Source organism: Theropithecus gelada, chromosome 1 (genome assembly GCF_003255815.1).
Source record: "Theropithecus gelada isolate Dixy chromosome 1, Tgel_1.0, whole genome shotgun sequence".
NCBI lineage: Eukaryota > Metazoa > Chordata > Mammalia > Primates > Cercopithecidae > Theropithecus > Theropithecus gelada.
The window spans coordinates 183,452,404-183,471,830 of NC_037668.1; the positions used below are offsets into that span (position 1 = coordinate 183,452,404).

Consider the following 19,427-nt stretch of genomic DNA (forward strand, 5'->3'; position numbering starts at 1 on the left):
GGAGGAGACCCTGGGAAATTCAGCTTTCCTTTTTCCTTTCTGTGGAGATTTTCTCTCAGGCTCGCCTAAGTGCCTAGTACAGTGCCTGGCATATACTACACACCCAGTTTTACTTGTCGCTGTTCTTAATTACTGCTATAGACTGAATTGTGTCCCTCCCAAGTTCATACATTGAAGCCCTAACCGCCCCCGCAGTGTGTTCGTATTTGAAGATGGGGTCTTTGGGAGGTAATTAGTGTTAGATGAGGTCATGAGGATAGGGCCCTCATGTTGGGATTAACGACCTCATAAGAAGAGAGAAAGAGCTCTCCTTTCTCACTGCCTTATGAGCACACAGAGAGAAACTGTCCATCTGCAAGCCACAATGAGAGTCTTCACCAGGACCCCGATGGACAAAAGTGACTAAGACAATCACCTGGCACATAATAGGCTTGCAGCAAATGTTTATGCTCTGCCAGTCTTCTCCTATCACATGAACAGAAATATATATATATATATATATATATATATATATTTTTTTTTAAAGTATGTTTTTTCATCACCTCCACAGTGTTTTTCATTGTGTAATATTTTCATTGCTTTATGACCTGTTTGCTTAGACTAAGACCAAAAGATGGGGCCAGGTGTGGTGGCTTACATCTGTAATCCCTGCATTTTGGAGGCTGAAGCAGGCAGGTTACTTGAGATCAGGAGTTCAAGACCAGCCTGGGCAACAAGGTGAAACCCTGTCTCTACTAAAAATGCGAAAAAAAAAAACCATTAGCCAGACCTGGTGGCATGTGCCTGTGGTCCCAGCTACTTGGGAGGCTGAGATGGGAGGATAGCTTGAGCCTGGGAGGCAGAGGTTGCAGTGTACAGAGATCAGGCCACTGCACTCCAGCCTGGGCAACAGAGCCAGACTCTGTCTCAAAAACAAACAAACAAACAAAAGACGCTGCTGAGACCAGCTCAGTCAGGGAAACCCTAAACCAGCGTTGCTAGAGGAATTAAAGACACACACACAGAAATAAAGAGGTATGGAGTGGGAAATCAGGGGTCTTACAGCCTGCAGAGCTGAGAGCCCCAAACAGAGATTTACCCATGTATTTATTAACAGCAAGTCAGTGATAAGCATTGTTTCTATAGATTATAGATTAACTAAAAGTATTACTTATGGGAAATAAAGGGATGGGCCAAAATAAAGGGAAGGGTTGGGCTAGTTATCTGCAGCAGGAGCATGTCCTTAAGGCACAGATCGCTCATGCTATTGTTTGTGATTTAAGAATGCCTTTAAGCGGTTTTCCACCCTGGGTGGGCCAGGGGTTCCTTGCCCTCATTCCGGTAAACCCACAGCCTTCCAGCGTGTGTGTCATGGCCATCACAAACATGTCACAGTGCTGCAGAGATTTTGTTTATGGCCAGTTTGGGGGCCAGTTTATGGCCAGATTTTGGGGGGCCTGTTCCCAACAAGACCCAAAGATGGTACTAATAACAGGAGAGAAGTGGGTGGGGAAAAAGCAAAGGAATTGGATTTTTGGAAGCTCTAGAACACCATCAACAGGATTCTATGTTGATAATATTTATATTTAATATTATTTATTAATAATACTATTCAAAAATAATAACATTACTATATTAGCCATTAATATTGGCCTATAAAAATTTAACACAGGAATTGTCAGGCCTCTGAGCCCAAGCTAAGCCATCATATCTCCTGTGACCTGCACGTATACATCCAGATGGCCTGAAGCAACTGAAGATCCACAAAAGTGAAAATAGCCTTAGCTGATGACATTCCACCATTGTGATTTGTTTCTCCCCCACCCTTATGAAGGTTCTTTGTAATCTCCCCCACCCTTAAGAAGGTTCTTTGTAATTCTCCCCACCCTTGAGAATGTACTTTGTGAGATCCACCCCCTGCCCGCAAAACATGGCTGCTAACTCCACCACCTATCCCCAAACCTATAAGAACTAATGATAATCCCACCACCCTTGCTCACTCTCTTTTCGGACTCAGCCCGACTGCACCCAGGTGAAATAAACAGCCTTGTTGCTCACACAAAGCCTGTTTGGTGGTCTCTTCACATGAACACGTGAGACAGGAATCTTGAAATGATTTGATGTCCACAGCAGAAGTGAACCCAAAGCAATGAGAAACATAAACACAGAGAATTTCATTCTTTCTGCTCACTGAAAATTCTCTCTTCTTGAGAATCAAGTCTTTTAAAAAATACATTTTGTGAAACTGAAATAATCAGTGAGGATTTTGTTTAGCTCTTTTAACAGGGACCAAATGACTGTGACTCAAAGTAGAAGATTATGTGTCTTTCATGTTAAAGCCTCAGCTGTTCAGCAGACCAGGAAGTAGGAAGTTATGCTCCATTAGTCAGTGAACAAATAAGACCAAAATCCCTGTCCTCATGAGTTGGGAGCAGGGTGGGGTGGGGAAGAAAACCAACATCCATAAAGACAGAGAATACTAGAGGGTAATAGTAAGCAGGAGGAAAGTTAAGCAAGGTAAGTGTTGGTAGTTAGGAAGAGTAGATGAAATTTAAAGACCGGGGTCAGGTGGGCTGCATCAAGAGGGAGCCTACCAAGTGAAACTATGAGGAAGCAAAAGAGCAAGTGGTGGAGGTATTTGAAGGAAAGCAAACAGAGGGGATGGATAGTCAGTTCAGAGGCCCTGGGGCCTGTTCTTTTTTTTTTTTTGAGACGGAGTCTGGCTCTGTCGCCCAAGCTAGAGTGCAGTGGCCGGATCTCAGCTCACTGCAAGCTCCGCCTCCCGGGTTTACGCCATTCTCCTGCCTCAGCCTCCCGAGAGCTGGGACTACAGGCACCCGCCACCTCGCCTGGCTAGTTTTTTGTTTTTTGTTTTTTTTTTAGTAGAGACGGAGTTTCACCGTGTTAGCCAGGCTGGTCTCGACCTCCTGACCTCGTGATCCGCCCGTCTCAGCCTCCCAAAGTGCTGGGATTACAGGCTTGAGGCACCGCGCCCGGCCGGCCTGTTCTTACCTGAGTTGTTTGAGGAGCACAAAAGCCTGGTTGCCATACAGAGTAGGCAAAGACCAGCAAGAAGGGAAGACAGAGGGATCAGGGAACCAGAGAGGGAGGGCCCCAAAGCACATGGAAGGGTTTGGGTTTTTACTGGGATGGGAAGCCCTCGGTGGACTGTGGGCAGAGGAGTGGCATGATGTAACTTAACACTTAAAGAATCACTCTGGGTCCTCTGTGAACAGAAAGCAGAGGGCAAGAGTAAAAATAGGGAGATCAGTTAGGAGACTATTAAATAGTTCGTGCAAAGACTTTAGTAGCCAACACTGAGTGACAGCAGTTAGTTTGTGCAAAGACTTTAGTAGCCAACACTGAGTGACAGCAGTGAGGTTGACTTCAAGTGGGCAGGCAGACTGGGGATGTATTTTGAAGGTAGAGCCAACAGGATTTGCTGACAGAGTGAGATATGGTGTGAGAGAGACGAGTCCAGGACAGTTGTCAGTCTTTTGGCCTGAGTGACTGGAAGAGTAGGGCTGCTATTAAAGGAGGTGGAAAGACTTCCAGAGGAGCAGGATTAGAGGGAAGACCAAGAGTTTCATTTGGGACATGCCAAAAGTGATATTCCTAATAGACATTTAAGTGTCATATAGGGTTAGATGTGTGGATCAGGAGTTCAGGGAGATTGGCTGGGGAGAAATTTGTGAGTGATCTAATGATAGCATTAAAGGCCTTGCAATGAGAAATGATTATTGAGAGAATGAGTGTGGGAAGAAAATAGCAGGGAGAAAGAGGAAGAGAGGTCAAATAGTTACTTCCATCACTTCTGCCTGCATTCCTTTGGGCGGAACTCAGCTACATGTCTTCACCCAGCTGCAAGGGAGGCTGGGGAATGAAGTTTCTACTTGGGTAACCAGGGGTGCAGCTAAAATGTAGCAGGTTCTATTACTAAAAATAAGAAGAGGAGAAGGGAAATAAGAAGAGGAACAGTTAGCAATGGCTTCCAACTTGGTGTTTTTATGATGCATCCAATGAAAAAAGGGAACAGAAGGCAGAGACAAAAGTGACAAGAATAGGAAGAACAAGAAGATGGGACTGGGCAGAGAAAGTGGAGGAAAAGGAGGGAGGCGGGAAATATGAAGGCAGGAATGCAGAGGAGTCTGAGTATATGAGGAAAAGAGAAGAGGTGAAGTAGGATAGAAAGAGGAGAAAAAAGGTTAGGGAGAGGTAGAGGAGGGAGAAAAAGGGGATGGAGAAGTGTGACGAAAAAATAAGATAAGAGATTAAAGCGGAAGCAAAGACAAGGGGTAGCAAATACATCTAAAAAGGGGGCAACATAGTGAAACCCCACCTAAAAAAAATAGCTGTGGTGCTGCGAGCCTGAGGCTACAGTGAGCCATAATCATGCCACTGAACTCTGGCCTGGGCAGCAAAATGAGACCAGGTCTCAACAAACAAACAAACAAACAAATAAAAATTGAAAGGAGAGATTTGCCTTACAGGCATCTGCCAGTTACCCACGTCTGAGTGGAAATTGAGGCTTATGTTTTACCAATTTTTTTTTTTCTTTTTTTGAGATGGAGTCTCACTCTGTTGCCCAGGCTGGAGTGCAGCGGCGCAATCTTGGCTCACTGCAAGCTCCACCTCCCGGGTTCACACCATTCTGCTTGAGCCTCCCGAGTAGCTGGGACTACAGGCGCCACCACCACACCCGGCTAATTTTTTGTATTTTCAGTAGAGACAGGGTTTCACCGTGTTAGCCAGGATGGTCTTGATCTCCTGACCTCGTGATCTGCGCGCCTCGGCCTCCCAAAGTCCTGGAATTACAGGTGTGATCCACCATGCTCAGCCATGTTTTACTAATTTTTATACTTGAATTAATCTCACTGATATGCAGTAAGTACTACTGGCTGTGTGCTGGGCCCTGAATACATAGAGATGAGGGAGCTTTTTTTCACTTCCCATAAAGAACAGAACAGCAAAATAGCACTTGTAGGATGTCACTTTTAAAAAAAATTTTGGATAAATGATGTGGGTTGAAAAAGACCAGAAGCAAAATAGAATTGAACTTTAAGACATAAGCCAATTTAAAAATGAGTAATCAAATGTATTATATGTTTAATAGTAGTGTCCTGTGAGAAACCCAATTATGTTATAATTCATATTATTTGATAAATAATGCAATGAAAGCATCATAAATAAAAAGACTCACACTCTTTTTACTATAACAAGCTATTTTTTTGTAGTTTATCTTGAACTCATTTACATGCATATGAGAGTTTTGCATAATTGACACCCTAGTGTATTAGTTCATTCTGATGCTGCATTTTTACTTAGATGAAATTACTTATTTTACAAATATAGCATCATATTGATTTATGGTAATTATTTAAACTAGTATCTAATACTCTATCAGGTTAAAGTATCCAAGATTGTTTCCAAGTTTTCCTTTGGCTTATTTCTAGTTTGCTTCCACTTTTAATATGACTAATACTCCAAAGATCTATGTCACACATACAATTTCTTCCTTTATATATATAGAGAGAGTTATTTTCTTCCTTCTAAATATTACTGTAAAAATGTATACATAATTATTACTTGAAATATGTGAAATACCTGGGTGTGTATGTATGTGTATACTTAATTTTAGTTAATTGTGGGAAAGTTAATTTTAGAAAAGAAGAAAGAATAAAATAAATAGCACTTTGTAATCTTGACACAGAGTAATCAATGTTAAACTTCTGGAATTTTGTTTTTGGACGGAGTTTCGCTCTGTCGCCCAGGCTGGAGTGCAGTGGTGCAATCTTGGCTCACTGCAACTTCCATCTCCCAGGTTCAAGCAATTCTCCTTCCTCAGCCTCCCAACTTCTGGTATTTTTAATATGCATATACATTATATTATTATGTTCATAACAATATAGATTCATGTATATGCATAGTATTAGTCATAACTTGAGTCATAGCATAATGAAGCTTTTGTATCTGCGTTGACTTCCATTCTGGATATTTTCTCATATTATTAAATATTTGTCTGCAACACGCACCATGATTTATCTAATTGCACCCCTCTTACTGGACAGTTAGCATTTTTATTCACTGCAATTAACAACAGTAAAATTAATTTGAGATCAGCCTTTGCACACATCTCTGATTAATTCCTTAAATATCTAGAACTTGAATAACTGGTTTAAAAGTCTTCATATTTTTAAGAGTTTGAAATATATTAGCGTATTGTATTCTAGAAGGACTGTATCAACTTACAATTTTCTTTTCTCTATATGAGAATGTCTGTTTTCCCTCACACTTAACACAAGGCAGTCTCTTTATTTAAAAAACAAACAAACAAATAGCTCTATCAGTTTCATAGGTAAGAAATTAACTCTCCTGCTTTACGTTGGATTTTTTTGACTACTTCTGAAGTCAAATATTTACACTCTCTATTGGTAGATAATGATTTGTGTGACTGCTCATGTTCTTTCTCCATTACAAAAAATTTGAAGTGTTCACATTTTGTCATTTTTAAGGAGCTCTTTATATATTGAAATTATTCACTTTGTCAAGTATCTTCTATGTAGTCTTCTTTCTAAATTGTACTTTTAATTTTGTTTATGAGAAACTTTGAAGAATAGAAACTTTAGATCATTAAGTAGTATAATACATCATTATTTTTCTTTCAGTATTTTGCCTTTGTGTGATGCTTAGAAAGTCATTCCCTTTCCAAGATTATTTTCTTCACTTTGAATTTTTTAAATTGTTCTACCTTTTCAATGTAACTGAAATACTTTTGGCATGTGGCCTTGCATCATTTTAAATTGTACATATGGGTGGAGGGTGGCCAAGAATTTCTATGAATATTTATTAATATTAGCTATGAAAAAGTGATCTGATATAAAAATGGGTTAATTAAGCTGTTATCCAAAGCAAGACTTACCTGTAATGCCAACTTTAGTCTTAAGAATATATGTCTCAATTTTACTATGCTAAATGGAAAGACATCCTATGTTCATGGATTGAAAGACTTAGTACTGTTAAGATGACAATACACTCTAAGTTGAACTCCAGAGTCACTGTAATCTTTATCAAATCCAGTTGACATTTGTTTATTTACTTATTTATTTATTTAGCAGAAATTAAGCTGATCCTAAAATATGGAAATACAACAGCCCCAACTTAGCCAAAACAATCTGGAAAAAGAAAAAAAAGAACAAATTGGAGGACTCTCACTTCCTTATGTCAAAACTTATTACAAAGCTATGATAATTAAACCGTGTGGTACTGGCATAAGAACAGACAAGTAGATTAATGAAATAAAACTGAGAGTTCAGATATAAACCTTTATGTTGATCATAAGTTGATTCTTTGCCAGGAGTATGGAAGACAATTATATGGGGGAAAGAATAGTCTTTTCCACAAATGAAGATGGGATAACTGGATATATACATGCAAAAGAATGAAATCGATACCCCTCCTCACACCATACACAAAAATTAACTCGAAATGAATAATACACTTAAATGTAGGAGTTAAAACTACAAAACCTTCAGAAGAAAACATAGGAGTAAATTTTTGTGGCTTTTGTTTAAGCAATGGTTTTTCAGATATAAGACCAAATGTACAACTTACAAAAGAAAAAATAAGAAAATTGACTATATCAAGACTTAAAAGTTTATGCTGCAAATAATGCTAAGAAAGTATAAAAACAACCTACAGAATGGGAGAAAATATTTGCAAATCGCATATCTGATGAGAAACTTGTATCCAGAATATATTAAAAGCACAACTTAAAAATAAAAAACTAAAAATAATCCAACTTAGAAATGGGCAAGGGATTTGAATAGACATTTGTCTAAAGAAGATGCACAAACAACCAGTATGCATACATAAAGATGTTCAACATCATTAGCCATTAAGGAAATGCAAATGAAAACCATAGTGAGGTTTCACATCGCACTCACTAGGATGGTTATAATAAAAAAGACAGACAATGACAAATTGTGCTGAGTTTGTGGAGAAATTGAAACACTTCTACATGCCTGGTGCAAATGTGAAACTGCTTTGGAAAACATTCTGGTAGTTTCTCAAAGTGTTAAACAGACTTACCATATAACTCATCAATTCTACCCCTAGATAGACACTAAAAGAAAATAAAAACATAAATCCACACGAAAACTTACACATGAATGTTTACAGCAGCACTATTTATAGTAGACAAAAAGTGAAAAACAACTCGAATGTTCATAAACTGATAAATGGATGAATAAAGTGTGGTGTATCCATATAATGGAATATTATTCAGTGATAAGAAAGAATGAGTATTTGTTATGACTTAGATTAATCTTGAAAACATTCTGTTAAGTGAAAGAAGTCAGTTAACAAAAGACTAAATGTTGTATGATTCCATTTATGTGAAATGCCTAGAAAAGGCAAACCTATAGAGATGGAAAGTAGTTTAGTGGTAGCACAGAGCTGGGGAGCATAGTGAGGAGAAATGGGGAGTGATGGCCAGTGGGTATGGGGTTTCATTTGGGGGCAACAAAAACGTTTTAGGATTAGATTGTACTGACTGTGAAAACCTGTGAATACAGTTAAAAACTATAGCTTATACAACCTAAAGGAGTGAATTGTATGGTGAATTGTATTTCAATAAAGTTGTTAAATTTTTTAAAAATATATTTTTTAATTTTAGAGATAAGATCTCCCTCTGTTGCCCAGGCTGGAGTGCAGTGGTGGGATCAAAGCTCATTGGAGCCTCAGAGTCCTGGGCTGAAGTGATCCTCCCACCTCAGCCTCTTGAGTAGCTAGGACTACAGGTATGTGCCCTGACACCCAGCTAAAAAATTTTTTAAAACATACAAATAATGTGACATTGCTGACATATTTTAGTTCATGGAGTACCTACCTGCTACAACATTCTTCTTTTTCTTTTTTTAAATAAAGATTGGGGAAAGATGATGTCATAGAAAAACCTTTAAGTTTGACAGTGATGCTATAATAAACCAAGTAAAATGCCACAGAGATTGGGCTAAATTGAGAGAGTATGTAGGTGTGAGAAAAATTTACAAACATATTTCTTTGGGAGAAAGATATCACCCTGTTCATTTTAAAGAAGTTGGTAAAGTACATTTGCTGTCACGCTCCTGGAGAGAATCCCAGAGTCACTGCAGACTAAAGAGATTGAGGCAAACTGGCACTGTTCTTGAAGCCACAGAAATGTTGAGTTATCATTAGTAAGACAACTAAAGAAAAGTCTAAAGCTGTCTATGTCACTAATTCCTAGCATAAATACACAGAGATCATTGAGAATGGCAGGGCCAGGAGCAGAACAACAAATGCCACATGGATAACACTTCTTTTAATAAGACCTACAGAACTGTAGCCAGTCCGGAGAAGGCTGACTGGACTGACCAAAGACAAAGTCCTCTGTGCCCATTCTGATTGCCTATCTCTCTCCTTTTTCACCAATAAAATGTATGTGATACAAATCAATAGTTCTCAATTCTGGCTGCAAGTTAGAATCACTTGGGCTCGATCCTAGACCAATTAAATCAGAATGTTGGGTGGGGCTTAGGCTCCAGCATTAAAAAATCTCCCAGGAACTTCCAGTTTCTCATCTGGTCTGTTAGGAGCGTAGAAGTCATCATTCCATCTTAACAACAAGTAAATAGCTGAAAAACGAAAATATCAACAACTCTTCTTAGATCCTTCAGAGAAGTGAGGTCACAGGGCAAACTGTTGCCCCCCAAACTGGGGGGACAGACAGGCAGAAACAGAGAATCAGAACTCACCAGAGCAGAAACCCACCTGAGTAGGAGCCAACATTCTGTAGGAAAGCCTGATTAGTGATCGCAGGTTTCTGGAGGCTCAGTGTGGACAGGTCTGAGAGACAAAAACTTCAGGGAGACCCTGTCACAGGGGGGCCCCACACTTTGTGAGATTTGCCTTCAGGAACTCTATGGTTATCAGTGAAGATCAGATAAAAATTATTTCAGGCTCTGGGGAGGAAAAAAGTAACCATTTTGAAATATGCCAGAGCATCCTGTTCTCAAAAAGACTTGCCCCAAGAGAAGAACCTGTGTTACCAGAACCTAACATACTGGAGTTTTATCGAAGTCTAATCAACCTGGGGGAAGGAAAACACTCAACTCCAGCCAGTCCAGCCTTTCACATGGGGAAAGGAAATACTCAACTATGGTCCCCCCAGTCATTCTGTACCAAAGAGGGTAAAAAAGGAAAAACTGAGAAGCACTTGTAAAGTTCACAGCCCAGGGCACAGACTAAAAGATAAAAGCCTAGAGCCTGATAATAGGACCACAGAATACTTTCCTTCCTCTTCCATTTTATGGCTACACTACTGAAAGCCTATTTACCAAATTTTCTTTTACCCCAGTAGATCAGGTCCAACTTAAAAAAAAAAATTACTAAGCTTACTAAAAGACAGGAAACACAGTTTGGAAAGACAGAACAAGCATCAGAACTAGGCCCAAATATGGCAGGAATGTTGAAATGATCAATGAATTAAAAACTATATATATACACACACACTTGGTTTATATATACACACAGATATATATGTATGTATAGATAGATAGATAGATAGATAGATAGATAGATAGATAGATAGATAGATAGATAGATAGATAGATAGATGAGAGGGGATTTGTTAGGGAAATTGGCTCATGTAATTATAGAGACTGAGAAGTTCCACAACAGGCCATCTGCAAGCTGGAGACCCTGAGATGCTGATAGCATTGCTCAGTACAAGTTCAAAAGCCTTAGAACCAGGGAAGCCAATAGTGTAATTCTCAGTCTGAGTCTGAAGAGACTTGACAACCAGGGGTTTGCTGGTGTAAGTTCTGGAGTCCAAAGGCAAGAAAGCCTGGAGGTTTGATGTTAAGGGTAGGAAGATGGTGTCCCAGCTCTGAGATGGTGAGAGAAAGAGAAAGAGAGAGAGAGAGAGAGAGAGAGAGACAAGGAGAGAAAGAGAGAGAGACAGAGTTTGCCTTTCCTCTGCCTTTTTGTTCTATCTGGCCCTCTAACTGATAGGATGGTGCCCACCCACTTTGAGAGCAGATCTTACCCACTCAGTCCACAGACTCACATGCCAGTCTCCTCCAGAAACACTCTTACAGACACACCCAGAAATAATGCTTTATCAGCTATCAAAGTAGTTCTTAATCCAGCCAAGTTGGCACCTAAAGTTAACTATCACAGGGCTCTAATGGAAAAGGTAGACAACATACAAGAACAGATGAGTACTGTAAGCAGAGAAATGCCAGAGATCAAAAACACTGTAACAGAAATGAAGAATGCCTTTGATAGATTTATTAGTAGATTGGGCATGTCTGTGAAAAGAATCCCTGAACTTGAAGATTTGTCAAAAGAAACCTTCAAAACGGAAAAGCAAAGAGGAAAGAGATAGAAAAAAAAAACCCAGTATATTCAAGAACTGTGGGACAATTACAAAAGGTTTTACATACATGTTAACATACACATAATGAGAAGAATGGAAAGAGAAGCGAGAAAAGAATAAAAGAAATATTTGAAGCCATAATGCCTAAGAATTTTCCCCCAAATTAATGTCAGACATGAAACCACAGATCTAGGAAGCTCTGAGAATATCAAACAGAAGAAACAAACAAAGTACAAAGTTTAAATTACAGATCACTTGGTATTGTACATTCTAGGGGTTTTGACAAATGTATCATTAAATATATCCACCATTAGAGTATCATATGGAATAATTACATTGTCCAAAAAAATCCTCAGTGCTCTGCTTATTCATTGGGCTCAAGAATCTTCCTAACCCCTTTGGATGATGATGTGTTAGAGTACCTTCATCTACTGTAACAAATGTACCAGTCTGGTGCAGGTTATTGATAGTAGGGAGGTTATGCATGTGGGAACAGAGTATATGGGGACTCCCTGTATTTTCTGCTCAATTTTCTGTGAACCTAAAACTGCTTAAAGAAATCTATCTGTCTATCTATCTATCTATCTATCTATCTATCTATCTATCTATCTATCATCTACCCATCTATCTATAAAACTCCCCCAGGAATTTCAATGTGCAGCAAGATTGGGGGGGACCAAAGTTATTTTATGGCATACAAAAAGCAGAAAAGAGTCATAGTTAATAGTGGTAACAGGCATGGTTAACAGGCTTCCAGGGTTCAAATCTCAGATCTGCAATTACCAATTGTGGAACCTTGGATGTTTACTTAAACTTTGTAAGCTTTTGTCTTTTTACTCATTAAATATGAACGTATTTACTTCACAGGTTTATTGGGAAAATGAAATAACACATGTGTGCACTTGTCCTTCAAGTTTCTTGCTTGGGTCTCTTCCAAGTGTACTTTCTTTCCTGCTCTAAAGCTCTTAAATAAACTTCCACTTCTGCTCTGAAATAAATAAATACATGAATAAACAACACATGTGAAGTGTTAGGCACTTGTCTTGCACATAGGAAGTCCTTAATAAATGCTAATTATCACATTTTGGAATCCTGTAATTATCATCACTCTCTCCACTACCCTTCCTGTCTACATAGGTTTTACTAAACTTCTTGTGGTTCTGGGAACGTGCTGGCCTCCTGCTCATGTTCAGACGATGTGTGCTTCTTCTATAGTCTAAACCACCTCCCAGCTCACCCCCTCCCCTTCCTGATCGTGTGTGGGATTGCTGTTTCTCCTCCTGCCTTGGCTCAGGCATGTTCCCTGGAGGAAGTTTCCCTGACTCCAGTGTGGATTGTTTATATTTGCTGCGTATCTTCAATCTGCTGCTCCACATTCAGTATCTACCCTTCTCTACCCTGAGGTTTATCCCCACAGCCAACCTCAATGGACTACATCAATGGGTTTCCTCACTCTGGCTGATGAATGAATTCAACCAATGGGAAGTCTTGGTAGGAAATCCGAGAAAAGGAGACGGACAAAGTCTGGGTACTTATTTCCCCCTTCCAGGGTTTCCTGCAGCTGTGAAGATTCAGTCACCTGAAAGTACTGCCCTTCATCACCCTCCAAAACACAATCTTGAATACCATAATCCCAAATATTGAAATCCTGAAAGATAAAAATTCCTAAAGATCAAAATCTCTAACATCTAAAAGCCCGGAAAATCACAGTTCCAAAAGAACAAAATCCTGAGTGTTGAAATCCTGAAAGCTGAGTTCTGGGGAACGGGTTAGTGAATTTTCTGTTAAACACAAGATAGTTGCATCATTATTTGCATCAGGTTAGGCAAATCTATCACCTTACTATTGTCTTTATTTGAATTTGGCGGAAAATTCAGATAAGTTGGATTGACCACGCTACATAGCAACGACAAAAACTCCATTTAAAAATGCATCATTTTTCTGCATTGGCATTCCTTCCAACTGTTGAAATTCCAGGAGCTTTTAATGAATTAAAGCTGCATTTGCCTGAAGAAACCAGCAAAGTTACTGACAGATTTGAAAACAGTTACATACACAGTAGAATAAGAAGACACACAAAGGTATTGCTGTTTGCACACTAGATTGTTTCTGCCAAAGTTGTGGTCTTATATATGAATGCGTGCAGAAGGGATTTACGAATACCCGAAGCAACATAGAAACATGCCATAGAAGATGAGAAAATTTAATAGGGAGCACTCATGTCCATTTATATCAAATTATATAAGAATTTTTTAAAAAGTAGTGCCATACAGAAAATGAGTGTGAGCAATTCTCCAAGGAGAGACACACCCTAAAAGATAAAAAGAAAACAGCTATGCAAGATGCAAGACTTCAAAATATCATGATCGTAAAAGTCGGTCCACTCTTATGGACTACCTCCGAGCAATTGCCCATAATATGTAATATACTTTTACATATGTTGAATTTTTAAAGTTTTTTTGTTTTGTTTTGTTCCCCTACTATTTTAAATTGTCACCATTTTTTTGACAATTTGTTATGTATTCCATCTTTGCATCATTTCCAATACTGGGGGTATAAATTGTGTAAAGACTTTTAGAGAATTCTAATTTATTTTATGCATTTTTTGCAAATTTGACTCCTTCATTGACTTTGTCCATGTATGTAAAAACACTGGAACTTTCTCAGTAAATAAAGAGATGTCCTTTTTGTATACCTGCTTTTATGACAGATAACATTTCTCAAGATCTTAGCTCTTCGGGCAACTGCGTATATGGTAGTAGTGGCCTAGTGTGGTTTTTGATTGATCTTGTCAAAATACTTAGGTTGTGTGTCATAATATTTCAGATGACTGCAGTTATAAAGCTGGGTGCACACCATTACTAAGCATAGTGATATGCATTATATATTTTGCTTTTGACTGACTTCCTCATGACTATGGTTTGTCTGCTCATACTGTTAATGTTTGTGTGACTGTCATTAGTATAGCTGAGTATTTACACTGACAAAAATGTTATTATTGTCTATTTTATCTTGTCAAGTGGCCTATGAAGAGTTCTGTTGTGCTTTTATGTCTCCCAAATACATCCCCTTTTAAAATGTAAATAAATGTTTTTAAAGAATTAAATTTTTTTTTTTTTTCCAGAATTGTGTTTTCAGGATTTTGATCTTTCAGGCTTGTGATTTTTTGAATTTTAGACTTTAGGGATTGTGATCTTTCAGGATTTCAGCCTTCAAGATTATAGTGTTTGGGATTGTGTCTTTCATGATTATGGCCCAAACCCCTGGCAAAGAGGTCTGATTTCCCAATGCTGTCCTTGGATGCAGCTACTAGGCACCCTATCCTCAGAGCCCAGTGTTGGTCCTGGAGCCCCTGTGTAACTAGCTCTGGGTACTGTACTTTCCCTCATAACCTCCCTGCACTCTCCGCTGCCTTTGTAAATTGTCCCTTTATTAAACCACCTCAGATTACCCTAATCAGAGAGTGCCATCTCTCCTCTGCTGGTACCTTTCCTGTGTTCTTCTGGGGCCTCTATCCCTCCTCACTATCCATGGCGCCACACCAGTCCCTAGTTCGCAGCATATGAATGGGTTTAATTTCCAAATTTCTTCGACAGATGAGAGCTGGAAGTAGAATCATCATGTCTCACAGAAACAATATCATCACTGGCACTGAATTTGTCAGATGAGGCCATCAGTGCCCATTTAGACCAAGTATAATTGAAGTTTTACACCCAGCCATCCTCTCCCCTCCTGAAGGTGCCCAGAGGACTTGTGGTTCCCCTTCCCTCCCCACTTTCTGTAGATCCCTGGACTCTTCTTGCTCCTCCCTTCACCTGCAGGGACTCAGCACTCACAGCTCACTTTCACCCTCAGAAAGTCCAGGATGGGGCCTCGGGAGGCAGGACTGGAGAAGAGTAATTCCCCCACCAAAGCAGATTCTCCTCTCATCTCTGCTGGGACCCTATCCCAACCCCAGTCCCAGCTCCAATGTTGAGTATTCAAATTCCCAGATCCATCCCATTTTGGTTGGAGGCGGGGAACAGGGGGTGTTGCTAGATCAAACATAGGATGTTCAGTTAAATTTGAATTTTAAGTAAGCAACAGATAACTTTTTTAGTATCAGCTAAATATGTCCCATGCAATATTTGGGCATACTCAGGCTAAAAAAGTATTCATTGCTTATCTGAAATTCATATTCAACCTGGTGCCTGTATTTTTATTTGCTAAGTCTGGCAGTCCTACATCTCTTCAATCTTTTTTTTTTTTTCTACTGTTCCCATTTCCACCTACCCAAATCCATATTTTGACACAAATACAATTCTTGAAAAAATGACTCGTATAGACTCTCTGATTTTCCTCTGACATTTAAGTAAATTGTTGAGTCTTTGTGTTCCGAATCTCCACGTGACACCAGTAAGCATCACATATTTTGAAGCCACTGACAAGATGTGTAGTGCTGGCATCTTCCTGCCTCCATTACTTTGCCTGTAGAATGAGGCTTGCAATTCCTAGCCCTGCTGTCACATAGTAAGTGTGCAATAAAGGCTCACTAATATTTTTAAAGCACGTATCTGTCAGTAACTCAGGGTGTGCATGTAGAGGGTATGGAAAGAAGTCTTATTGCTCCCTATTAATAATAAACATATAACACATAGGTATCCTCCGAAGGACTACATCTGCGTTAGGAATTAAATGGATCTTGTGGGGTTTTGTTATTTTTTTGTTTTGTTTTGTTTTGTTTTGAGACAGGATCTCACTCTGTTGCCCAGGCTAGAGTGCTGTGGTGCGATCTCGGTTCATGGCAGCTTCGACCTCCCAGGCTCAGGTGATCCTCCCACCTCAGCCTCCCATGTAGCTGGGACTTGTGATGCCCTTTTCATTCTGCCCCCAAGGACCATATAATTTGTTAGAGAAAATACATTCAGAATTTTCCCAGGAATAAATTATTCACTATACCACTCCTGATCAACCACTTCCTTCATGTCCTGGGAAATTTGGGGAAAAGATAGAAGGAGGGAAAGCAAATAAAGTCCCCCACCCTCCATCTGTTCCTGGCCTTATGCTGTGCTCTTGGACTACATTATATGCAGTCAGTCCTCAAACAACCCTATGAGGTAGACATCATCAGCTCCATTTCACAATACAGTGTTGGGAGTCAGCGAGGGTAAGCAACTTGCTGATGATCACAAAGTTGCTAGGAGCAGAGATGGGATTTAAACAAGATTGCCTCATGGAAAACCATGAGCTCTGAAGGAGGGTGCAGGGCCTCCTGGTCTGTACTCTGTTGGTTGGCGGAGGGACCACTTGTCAAAGTCACTGGGTGGGACTAGCTGGCTTGTGATCTTCATCTGGGAAGAGAAGTACTGTATCCACGAATCATTTGGATTGGAAATGGCTTTGGGAGCCCTCTTGGGAGCAACTTATCATTTTCCCTGTGCTCTTTTACTTAAGAAGAGGATGGCAGGCCCACAGATTGTGAATGTGGACATCCTTTATTCTGGCTAATGACCTGCAGCCCTGGAGGTGTATGGGTGAGGGCTGGCACCCTGAGGTCCTGCACACATGGGCCACTTCCTCTTCTGGATGACACTTGGATCAGTTGGAAGCTCTCAAAATGAGGGATAGATGTCTTTTCATACTTCTGTATAAAGAGGGGAGACTTCATGTCACTCTCTGACATGTATCAGAAAAGGCTTCTACGAAGGTGAAGGCAGGTCTCAGTCACTCTTGCTCTTTCTGCTTTCCTCTGCCTCTTTTTGTCACCCTTTAGTCTGAATGCTCTGTATGAGATTCCTAAAAAACAAGGAGTTCTTAAAGCATCAAGATTTATTGGAATATAAAAAAATTCATGAAGACAATAGCATTTGCTATTTCTTCTTTATGGTGGTAGCCACAACTGTGATTGATAGTCGAATTGATTTTCTGTTAATAGCACAGTCTGACTATAAGGTCAGTGAAAGCATGAACTTCACATTCTGTTTTCTCCACTGCATTTCCAGCACCCAGCACAATTCATTTACTCATGCATTCAATATGTATTTATGAGGCAACTATTATCTGCATGTCACTGTGCTAGGTAAGGTGAAAAATAGTTCTTATTCTATTCTAGGTACAAATAAAAATAGGAGTTGGTCTCTGCACTACAAAAGCATGTAGTCTAGTAGGTGAGACACATACATGAATAAGTATCTCAAGGAGAGGAAAAAAGGTGTCTCCAAAACTAAGAGGAGAGAGTAAGAGGAGAAAGGAGAATCAGGAGGTATCACAGTGTGATGTCTGTGTGACAGAGAAGAAAGGGAAGGGCCCTTTACATGATCACCAAGTTGCTGCAGAATGGGATATATGAGACACAGAGAGGGAAAGATAAAGCTGGAAACCTGGACTGAGACCATATTAGCAATGGCCTTGTATGTCCCACAAAGGAGTTGAGACTTTTCCAACCAGGTGAAGGAGGGGAATAAAAGCTTTCACACTGAGGAAATGAGCAGGTCAGATTTGTTCTCAGTGTGTGGGATGAAGCAGAGTGTGTTGGGTGTGTGTGGAGAGGGGAGTGTGGTGACTTCACAGGGCCAGAGATGGCAACGAGGGCCTGACAGAAGCAGTGCCAGTGGGATAGAGAGGAAGGCCTGGATAGCAGTGACATGTCCACGGCAGAGTGGCAGAACTTCCCATTCCTGTAGGTAAAACATGGGAAGGGAGGCAGAGGAATGAGTTGAGGATAATTCTGAGTTTTCTAGCTTGGAAGATGGGGTTGATTGGAGAAAAGAAATAAAGGGGCCAAAATTGATTTGGCACACATTTAGTTTGTGTTGTGGACCCTGTTAGAATGGATTAAATTTGCAGTGGCTCCTATTAGAGGAGAAGCAAGGGGCTAGGGATCTCAAGCAAATGGGAGAGTGCATTGTAAGAAGGTAAGTTCAACAGGAGAGCCACAGGGGGCACTGACATTTAAGGAAGAAGCAGAAGAATGCGAAGAAGAATGGGAAAGAATAGTCAGAAGTATGACAAGAGAAAGAAAAAAATGGTGTTCCCAAGTCTCTAGGAGGCAGTAATCGCATCAGAGGCCCAGATTGTGAGTTCATACATTCTTTTCTAAGGAAGGTGGTCTAGAACTGTGGAAGGTAGAATTTCAGGTGACCGCCCTAGGATATCCATGTTCTAATCTCTAGAACCTGTGAATATGTGACCTTACATAGCAAAAGGAATTTGGTGGGTGGAATTAAGGCTAAGGACCTTAAAACAGAGACATTATTCCAGATTGTCCAGGTGGGCCCTAAAAGGGAGTTGGGAGGCAGAAGAAGGAACCAGAGAGATGTGATGATGGAAGAGGCAGGAGAAATTCAAAGAATGGGCAGGACTTGACCCACCATTGCTGGATTTAAAGACAGAGGAAGGAGGCCCTGAACCAAGGAATGCAGGTGGCTTCTCAGAAACTGAGAACAGCTCTCAGCTGACAGCCAGGAAGGAAGCAAGACCTCAGTCCTACACCTACAAAGACTGAATTCTGCCAACAACCTGAATGAAGCAAGAAACAGATCCTCCCCAACAGCCTCCAGAGGGGAACACAGCCTTCCAGACCCCTTGATGTTAGCTTGAGTCTCAGGTCAGACTTCTGACCTACAGACTTGTATGAGAATAATTTGTGTTGTTTTAAGCCAGTAAGTTTCTGGTAACTTGTTATGGTAGCAAAAGGAAACTAACACAGAAACTGAAGTGGGCCAGGTTCCTTACCTGGTCCCTCTTTCTTGGCCTTTTCCTTAGATGGCAGTGGCCCCTGGATCTGTTATTGGGACTCCTTTTCCTCCCCTCTCATATTTTTTGTTCAAACTAGACCCAAGACCCAAATCTAATTTCAAGGGCAAAGAAAAAAATTAAAGCAAAGATTTCAATTTGTTGGGCTGTGGGTCAGTCTTGTCCCTAGCTAAGTTTTGTTTTAACTGTAATGTTACAGACATTTTTAATTTCTCACTTTTTTCCTTCCTTCCTTCCTTCCTTCCTTCCTTCCTTCCTTCCTTCCTTCCTTCCTTCCTTCCTTCCTTCCTTCCTTTTTTTCCTAAGTAGAAGCTCT

The 19,427-nt window shown here is 40.1% G+C and overlaps 1 protein-coding gene across 1 annotated transcript in view; it reads right to left on the reverse strand.

Moving 5' to 3' along the window:
- Positions 1-16,832: 16,832 nt before the first annotated feature.
- The window catches only part of RGSL1 (regulator of G protein signaling like 1), a 101,210-nt gene continuing 98,615 nt past the window's right edge, over positions 16,833-19,427 (reverse strand). Inside the window, exon 22 of the mRNA XM_025353640.1 lies at positions 16,833-17,152. The gene's annotated coding sequence lies outside the window, so the exon portion shown is untranslated. The remainder of the gene's footprint in view (positions 17,153-19,427) is intronic.